Source organism: Colletes latitarsis, unplaced genomic scaffold, assembly GCF_051014445.1.
Source record: "Colletes latitarsis isolate SP2378_abdomen unplaced genomic scaffold, iyColLati1 scaffold0006, whole genome shotgun sequence".
NCBI classification, from domain to species: Eukaryota; Metazoa; Arthropoda; class Insecta; order Hymenoptera; family Colletidae; genus Colletes; species Colletes latitarsis.
Window position 1 is genome coordinate 30547893 of NW_027488366.1, and position 10210 is coordinate 30558102.

The following is a 10210-nucleotide window of genomic DNA, read 5'->3' on the forward strand; positions in this document are numbered from 1 at the left end:
GTGGTACCACACTGAAACTGTCGATTAAACCAGGTTTCGATCAATATCTTAGAGGATAACGCATGTTAGGTCTAGGTTAGGCCTGGGATTTTCACTCATCAGGCTCATACTTTCGCATTCTTCACATACTTGTTGAACGGATCCTGGGTTTTTTCTGGTTTGGATCACGAAGTAATGTGGGACCACACTGAAACAGTCAATTAAACCTGGTTTCGATCAATATTTTAGAGAATAATTCATGTTAGGTCTAGGTTAGGTCTGGGATTTGCTCCCATCAGGCTCATTCTTTCGCATATTTCTCATACTTCATGGCTAGATCCTGTGCTTTTTCTGGATTGTATCACGTAGTAATGTGGTACCACACTGAAACATTCAATTAAACCTAGTCTTGATAAATATTTTAGAGGATAACGCATGTTATGTTAGGGTTAGGTCTAGGATTTGCTCTCATCAGGCTCATTCTTTCGCAGATTTCTCATACTTCATGGCTAGATCCTGGACTGTTTCTGGATTGTATCACGTAGTAATGTCGTACCACGCTGAAACAGTCGATTAAACCTGGTTTCGATCAATATTTTAGAGGATAACGCAAGTTAAGTCTGGGATAGGTCTGGGATTTGACCTCATCAGACTCATACTTTCGCGTTTTTCACATACTTGTTGAACAGATCCTGGGTTTTTTCTGGTTTGGATCACGTAGTAGTGGGGTACCACACTGAAGCAGTCCATTAAATCTGGTTGCTATCAATATCTTAGAGGATAACACATGCTAGGTCTGGATTAGGTCTAGGATTTGCCCTCATCAGGCTCATTCTTTCACATATTTTTCAAACTTGATGGCTAGATCCTGGGCTTTTTCTGGATTGTGTCACGTAGTAATGTGGTACCAGACTGAAACTTTCAATTAAACCTGGTCTTGATAAATATTTTAGAGGATAACGCATGTTAGGTTTGGGTTAGGTCTAGGATTTGCCCATATCAGGCTCATACTTTCGCATATTTCTCATACTTCATGGCTAGATCCTGGGCTATTTCTGGACTGGATCACGTAGTAATGTGGTACCACACTAAGACAGTCAATTAAACCTGGTTTCGATCAATATTTTAGCGGTTAACGCAAGTTAGGTCTGGGATAGGTCCGGGATTTGCCCTCATCAGGCTCAGACTTTCGCGTTTTTCACATACTTGTTGAACAGATCCTTGGTTTTTTCTAGTTTGGGTCACGTAGTAGTGCGATGTCACACTGAAACAGTCGATTAAACCTGGTTTCGATCAATATTTTTGAGGATAACGTATGTTAGGTCTGGGTTAGGTCTCGGATTTTCACTCATCAGACTCATACTTTCGCATTCTTCACATACTTGTTGAACGGATCCTGGGTTTTCTCTGGTTTGGATCACGTACAAATGTGGGACCACACTGAAACAATCAATTAAACCTGGTCTTGATAAATATTTTAGAGGATAACGCATGTTAGGTCTGGGTTAGGTCTAGGATTTGCCCTCATGAGGCTCATACTTTCGCATATTTCTCATACTTCATGGCTAGATCCTGGGCTGTTTCTGGATTGTATCACGTAGTAATGTGGTACCACGCTGAAACGGCCAATTAAACCTGGTTTCGATCAATACTTTAGAGGATAACGCATGTTAGGTCTAGGATAGGTCTGGGATTTGCTGTCATCAGGCTCATTGTTTCGCATATTTCTCATGCTTGATGGCTAGATCCTGGGCTTTGTCTAGATTGCATCACGTAGTAATGTAGTACCACACTGAAGCAGTCAATGAAACCAGGTTTCCATCAATATTTTAGAGGACAACGCAAGTTAGGTCTAGGTAAGGCCTGAGATTTTCACTGATCAGACTCATACTTTCGCATTCTTCACATACTTGTTGAACGGATCCTGGGTTTTTTCTGGTTTGGATCACGTAGTAATGTGGTACCACGCAGAAACAGTCAATTAAACCTGGTTTCCAACAATATTTTAGAGGATAACGCAAGCTAGGTCTGGGATAGGTCGGGGATTTGACCTCGTCAGACTCATACTTTCGCACCCTTCACATACTCGTTGAACAGATACTGGGTTATTTTCTTGTTTGGATCACATATTAATGTGGTACCACACTGAAACTGTCGATTAAACCAGGTTCGATCAATATTTTAGAGAATAATTCATGTTAGGTCTAGGTTAGGTCTGGGATTTACTCTCATCAGGCTCATTCTTTCGCATATTACTCATACTTGATGGCTAGATCCTGGGCTTTTTCTGGATTGGATCACGTAGTAATGTGGGACCACACTGAAACAATCAATTAAACCTGGTCTTGATAAATATTTTAGAGGATAACGCATGTTAGGTCTGGGTTAGGTATAGGATTTGCCCTCGTCAGGCTCATACTTTCGCATATTTCTCATACTTCAAGGCTAGATCCTGGGCTGTTTCTGGATTGTATCACATAGTAATATGGTTCCACACTGAAACAGTCGATTAAACCAGGTTTCGATCAATATTTTAGAGGATAACGCATGTTAGGTCTGGGATAGGTCTGGGATTTGACCTCATCAGACTCATACTTTCGCATTCTTCACATACTTGTTGAACGGATCCTGGGTTCTTTCTGGTTTGGATCACGTAGTAATGTGCGACCACACTGAAACAGTCAATTAAACCTGGTTTCGATCAATATTTTAGAAAATAATTCATGTTAGGTCTAGGTTAAGTCTGGGATTTACTCTCATCAGGCTCATTCTTTCGCATATTACTCATTCTTGATGGCTAGATCCTGGGCTTTTTCTGGATTGGCTCACGTAGTAATGTGGGATCACACTGAAACAATCAATTAAACCTGGTCTTGATAAATATTTTAGAGGATAACGCATGTTAGGTTTGGGTTAGGTCTAGGATTTGCCCTCATCAGGCTCATACATTCGCATATTTCTCATACTTCATGGCTAGATCCTGGGCTGTTTCTGGATTGTATCACGTAGTAATGTGGTACCACACTGAAACAGTCGATTAAACCTGGTTTCGATCAATATTTTAGAGGATAACGCAAGTTAGGTCTGGGATAGGTCTGGGATTTGACCTCATCAGACTCATACTTTCGCACACTTCACATACTCGCTGAACAGATCCTGGGTTTTTTCTGGTTTGGATCACGTAGTAATGTGGTACCACACTGAAACGGTCAATTAAACCTGGTTTCGATCAATATTTTAGAGGATAACGCAAGTCAGGTCTGGGATAGGACTGGGATTTGCCCTCATCAGGCTCATACATCCGCATTCTTACCATACTTGTTGAACTGATCCTGGGTTTTTTCTGGTTTGAATCACGTAGTAATGTGGTACCACACTGAGACGGTCAATTAAACCTGGTTTCGATCAATATTTTAGAGGATAACGCAAGTTAGGTCTGGGATAGGTCTGGGATTTGACCTAATCAGACTCATACTTTTGCACACTTCACATACTCGTAGAAACAGATCCTGGGTTATTTTCTGGTTTGGATCACATAGTAATGTGGTACCACACTGAAACAGTCGATTAAACCTGGTTTCGATCAATATTTTAGAGGATAACGCATGTTAGGTCTAGGTTTGCCCTGGGAATTTCACTCATCAGACTCATACTTTCGCATTCTTCACATACTTGTTGAACTGATCCTGGGTTTTTTCTGGTTTGGATCACGTAGTAATGTGGTACCACACTGAAACAGTCGATTAAACCTGGTTTCGATCAGTATTTTAGAGGATAACGCATGTTAGGTCTAGGTTTGCCCTGGGAATTTCACTCATCAGACTCATACTTTCGCATTCTTCACATACTTGCTGAACTGATCCTGGGTTTTTTCTGGTTTGGATCACGTAGTAATGTGGTACCACGCTGAAACAGTCAATTAATCCTGGTTTCGATCAATATTTTAGAGGATAACGCATGTTAGGTCTGGGATAGGTCTAGGATTTGCCCTCATCAGGCTCTTACTTTCGCATATTTCTCATACTTCATGGCTAGATCCTAGGCTATTTCTGGATTGGATCACGTAGTAAAGTGGTACCACACTGAAACATTCAATGAAACCTGGTCTGGATAAATATTTTAGAGGATAACGCATCTTAGGTCTGGGTTAGGTCTAAGATTGCCCTCATCTTCCCCTCATCAGGCTCACAGTTTAGCGTTCTTCACATACTTGTCGAACAGATCCTGGGTTTTTTCTGGTATGGATCACGAAGTAGTGTGGTACCACACTGAAACAGTCCATTAAACCTGGTTTCGCTCAATATTTTAGAGGATAACACATGTTAGGTCTAGGTTAGGTCTGGGATTTGCTCTCATCAGGCTCATTCTTTCGTATATTTCTCATACTTGATGGCTAGATCCTGGGCTTTTTCTGGATTGCATCACTTAGTAATGTAGTACCACACTGAAACAGTCGATTAAACCAGGTTTCGATCAATATTTTGGAGGATAACGCATGTTAGGTCTAGGTTAGGCCTGGGATTTGCCCTCATCAGGCTCATACTTTCGCATATTTCTCATACTTCATGGCTAGATCCTGGGCTCTTTCTGGATTGTATCACGTAGTAATGTGGTACCACGCTGAAACAGTCAATTAAACCTGGTTTCGAACAATATTTTAGAGGATAACGCAAGTTAGGTCTGGGATAGGTCTAGGATTTGCCCTCATCAGGCTCTTACTTTCGCATATTTCTCATACTTCATGGCTAGATCCTAGGCTATTTCTGGATTGGATCACGTAGTAAAGTGGTACCACACTGAAACATTCAATGAAACCTGGTCTGGATAAATATTTTAGAGGATAACGCATCTTAGGTCTGGGTTAGGTCTAAGATTGCCCTCATCTTCCCCTCATCAGGCTCACAGTTTAGCGTTCTTCACATACTTGTCGAACAGATCCTGGGTTTTTTCTGGTATGCATCACGAAGTAGTGTGGTACCACACTGAAACAGTCCATTAAACCTGGTTTCGCTCAATATTTTAGAGGATAACGCATGTTAGGTCTAGGTTAGGTCTGGGATTTGCTCTCATCAGGCTCATTCTTTCGTATATTTCTCATACTTGATGGCTAGATCCTGGGCTTTTTCTGGATTGCATCACTTAGTAATGTAGTACCACACTGAAACAGTCAATGAAACCTGGTTTCGATCAATATTTTAGAGGATAACGCAAGTTAGGTCTGGGATAGGTCTGGGATTTGACCTCATCAGACTCATACTTTCGCACACTTCACATACTCCTTAAACAGATCCTGGGTTATTTTCTGGTTTGGATCACATAGTAATGTGGTACCACACTGAAACATTCAATTAAACCTGGTCTTGATAAATATTTTAGAGAATAACGCATGCTAGGTCTGGGTTAGGTCTAGGATTTGCCCTCATCAGGCTCATACTTTCGCATATTTCTCATACTTCATGGCTAGACCCTGGGCTATTTCTGGATTGGATCACGTAGTAATGTGGTACCACACTGAAACAGTCAATTAAACCTGGTTTTGATCAATATTTTAGAGAATAATTCATGTTAGGTCTGGGTTAGGTCTAGGATTTGCCCTCATCAGGCTCATACTTTCGCATATTTCTCATACTTCATGGCTAGACCCTGGGCTATTTCTGGATTGGATCACGTAGTAATGAAGTACAACACTGAAACAGTCAATTAAACCTGGTTTCGATCAATATTTTAGAGAATAATTCATGTTAGGTCTAGGTTAGGTCTGGGATTTGCTCTTATCAGGCTCATTCTTTCGCATATTTCTCATACTTGATGGCTAGATCCTGGGCTTTATCCGGATTGTATAACGTAGTAATGAAGTACAACACTGAAACAGTCAATTAAACCTGGTTTCGATCAATATTTTAGAGGATAACGCATGTTAGGTCTATGTTAGCCCTGGGATTCTCACTCATCAGAGTCATACTTTCGCATTCTTCACATACTTGTTGAACTGATCCTGGGTTTTTTCTGGTTTGGATCACGTAGTAATGTGGTACCGCACTGAAATAGTCGATTAAACCTGGTTTCGATCAATATTTTAGAGGATAACGCAAGTTAGGTCTGGGATAGGTCTGGGATTTGACCTCATCAGACTCATACTTTCGCATACATCACATACTCCTTGAACAGATCCTGGGTTATTTTCTGGTTTGTATCACATAGTAATGTGGTACCACACTGAAACAGTCGATTAAACCTGGTTTCGATCAATATTTTAGAGGATAACGCAAGTTAGGTCTGGGATAGGTCTGGGATTTGACCTCATCTTCCCCTCATCAGGCTCACAGTTTAGCGTTCTTCACATACTTGTCGAACAGATCCTGGGTTTTTTCTGGTATGGATCACGAAGTAGTGTGGTACCACACTGAAACAGTCCATTAAACCTGGTTTCGCTCAATATTTTGGAGGATAACGCATGTTAGGTCTAGGTTAGGCCTGGGATTTGCCCTCATCAGGCTCATACTTTCGCATATTTCTCATACTTCATGGCTAGATCCTGGGCTCTTTCTGGATTGTATCACGTAGTAATGTGGTACCACGCTGAAACAGTCAATTAAACCTGGTTTCGATCAATATTTTAGAGGATAACGCAAGTTAGGTCTGGGATAGGTCTAGGATTTGCCCTCATCAGGCTCTTACTTTCGCATATTTCTCATACTTCATGGCTAGATCCTAGGCTATTTCTGGATTGGATCACGTAGTAAAGTGGTACCACACTGAAACATTCAATGAAACCTGGTCTGGATAAATATTTTAGAGGATAACGCATCTTAGGTCTGGGTTAGGTCTAAGATTGCCCTCATCTTCCCCTTATCAGGCTCACAGTTTAGCGTTCTTCACATACTTGTCGAACAGATCCTGGGTTTTTTCTGGTATGCATCACGAAGTAGTGTGGTACCACACTGAAACAGTCCATTAAACCTGGTTTCGCTCAATATTTTAGAGGATAACGCATGTTAGGTCTAGGTTAGGTCTGGGATTTGCTCTCATCAGGCTCATTCTTTCGTATATTTCTCATACTTGATGGCTAGATCCTGTGCTTTTTCTGGATTGCATCACTTAGTAATGTAGTACAACACTGAAACAGTCAATTAAACCTGGTTTCCAACAATATTTTAGAGGATAACGCAAGGTAGGTCTGGGAGAGGCCTGGGATTTGACCTCGTCAGACTCATACTTTCGCACCCTTCACATACTCGTTGAACAGATACTGGGTTATTTTCTGGTTTGGATCACATAGTAATGTGGTACCACACTGAAACATTCAATTAAACCTGGTCTTGATAAATATTTTAGAGAATAACGCATGCTAGGTCTGGGTTAGGTCTAGGATTTGCCCTCATCAGGCTCATACTTTCGCATATTTCTCATACTTCATGGCTAGACCCTGGGCTATTTCTCGATTGGATCACGTAGTAATGTGGTACCACACTGAAACAGTCAATTAAACATGGTTTTGATCAATATTTTAGAGAATAATTCATGTTAGGTCTGGGTTAGGTCTAGGATTTGCCCTCATCAGGCTCATACTTTCGCATATTTCTCATACTTCATGGCTAGACCCTGGGCTATTTCTGGATTGGATCACGTAGTAATGAAGTACAACACTGAAACAGTCAATTAAACCTGGTTTCGATCAATATTTTAGAGAATAATTCATGTTAGGTCTAGGTTAGGTCTGGGATTTGCTCTTATCAGGCTCATTCTTTCGCATATTTCTCATACTTGATGGCTAGATCCTGGGCTTTATCCGGATTGTATAACGTAGTAATGAAGTACAACACTGAAACAGTCAACTAAACCTGGTTTCCAACAATATTTTAGAGGATAACGCAAGGTAGGTCTGGGAGAGGCCTGGGATTTGACCTCGTCAGACTCATACTTTCGCACCCTTCACATACTCGTTGAACAGATACTGGGTTATTTTCTTGTTTGGATCACATAGTAATGTGGTACCACACTGAAACTGTCGATTAAACCAGGTTTCGATCAATATTTTGGAGAATAATTCATGTTAGGTCTAGGTTAGGTCTGGGATTTACTCTCATCAGGCTCATTCTTACGCATATTACTCATACTTGATGGCTAGATCCTGGGCTTTTTCTGGATTGGATCACGTAGTAATGTGGGACCACACTGAAACAATCAACTAAACCTGGTCTTGATAAATATTTTAGAGGATAACGCATGTTAGGTCTGGGTTAGGTATAGGATTTGCCCTCGTCAGGCTCATACTTTCGCATATTTCTCATACTTCAAGGCTAGATCCTGGGCTGTTTCTGGATTGTATCACATAGTAATGTGGTACCACACTGAAACAGTCGATTAAACCAGGTTTCGATCAATATTTTAGAGGATAACGCATGTTAGGTCTGGGATAGGTCTGGGATTTGACCTCATCAGACTCATACTTTCGCATTCTTCACATACTTGTTGAACGGATCCTGGGTTTTTTCTGGTTTGGATCACGTAGTAATGTGGTACCACACTGAAACAGTCAATTAAACCTGGTCTTGATAAATATTTTAGAGGATAGCGCATGTAAGGTCTAGGTTAGGCCTGGGATTTTCACTCATCAGACTCATACTTTCGCATTCTTCACATACTTGTTGAACGGATCCTGGGTTTTTTCTGGTTTGGATCACGTAGTAATGTGCGACCACACTGAAACAGTCAATTAAACCTGGTTTCGATCTATATTTTAGAAAATAATTCATGTTAGGTCTAGGTTAGGTCTGGGATTTACTCTCATCAGGCTCATTCTTTCGCATATTACTCATACTTGATGGCTAGATCCTGGGCTTTTTCTGGATTGGATCACGTACTAATGTGGTACCACACTGAAACAGTCAATTAAACCTGGTTTTGATCAATATTTTAGAGAATAATTCATGTTAGGTCTGGGTTAGGTCTAGGATTTGCCCTCATCAGGCTCATACTTTCGCATATTTCTCATACTTCATGGCTAGACCCTGGGCTATTTCTGGATTGGATCACGTAGTAATGAAGTACAACACTGAAACAGTCAATTAAACCTGGTTTCGATCAATATTTTAGAGAATAATTCATGTTAGGTCTAGGTTAGGTCTGGGATTTGCTCTTATCAGGCTCATTCTTTCGCATATTGCTCATACTTGATGGCTAGATCCTGGGCATTATCCGGATTGTATAACGTAGTAATGAAGTACAACACTGAAACAGTCAATTAAACCTGGTTTCCAACAATATTTTAGAGGATAACGCAAGGTAGGTCTGGGAGAGGCCTGGGATTTGACCTCGTCAGACTCATACTTTCGCACCCTTCACATACTCGTTGAACAGATACTGGGTTATTTTCTTGTTTGGATCACATAGTAATGTGGTACCACACTGAAACTGTCGATTAAACCAGGTTTCGATCAATATTTTAGAGAATAATTCATGTTAGGTCTAGGTTAGGTCTGGGATTTACTCTCATCAGGCTCATTCTTTCGCATATTACTCATACTTGATGGCTAGATCCTGGGCTTTTTCTGGATTGGATCACGTAGTAATGTGGGACCACACTGAAACAATCAATTAATCCTGGTCTTGATAAATATTTTAGAGGATAACGCATGTTAGGTCTGGGTTAGGTATAGGATTTGCCCTCGTCAGGCTCATACTTTCGCATATTTCTCATACTTCAAGGCTAGATCCTGGGCTGTTTCTGGATTGTATCACATAGTAATGTGGTACCACACTGAAACAGTCGATTAAACCAGGTTTCGATCAATATTTTAGAGGATAACGCATGTTAGGTCTGGGATAGGTCTGGGATTTGACCTCATCAGACTCACACTTTCGCATTCTTCACATACTTGTTGAACGGATCCTGGGTTTTTTCTGGTTTGGATCACGTAGTAATGTGGTACCACACTGAAACAATCAATTAAACCTGGTCTTGATAAATATTTTAGAGGATAGCGCATGTTAGGTCTAGGTTAGGCCTGGGATTTTCACTCATCAGACTCATACTTTCGCATTCTTCACATACTTGTTGAACGGATCCTGGGTTTTTTCTGGTTTGGATCACGTAGTAATGTGCGACCACACTGAAACAGTCAATTAAACCTGGTTTCGAGCAATATTTTAGAAAATAATTCATGTTAGGTCTAGGTTAGGTCTGGGATTTACTCTCATCAGGCTCATTCTTTCGCATATTACTCATACT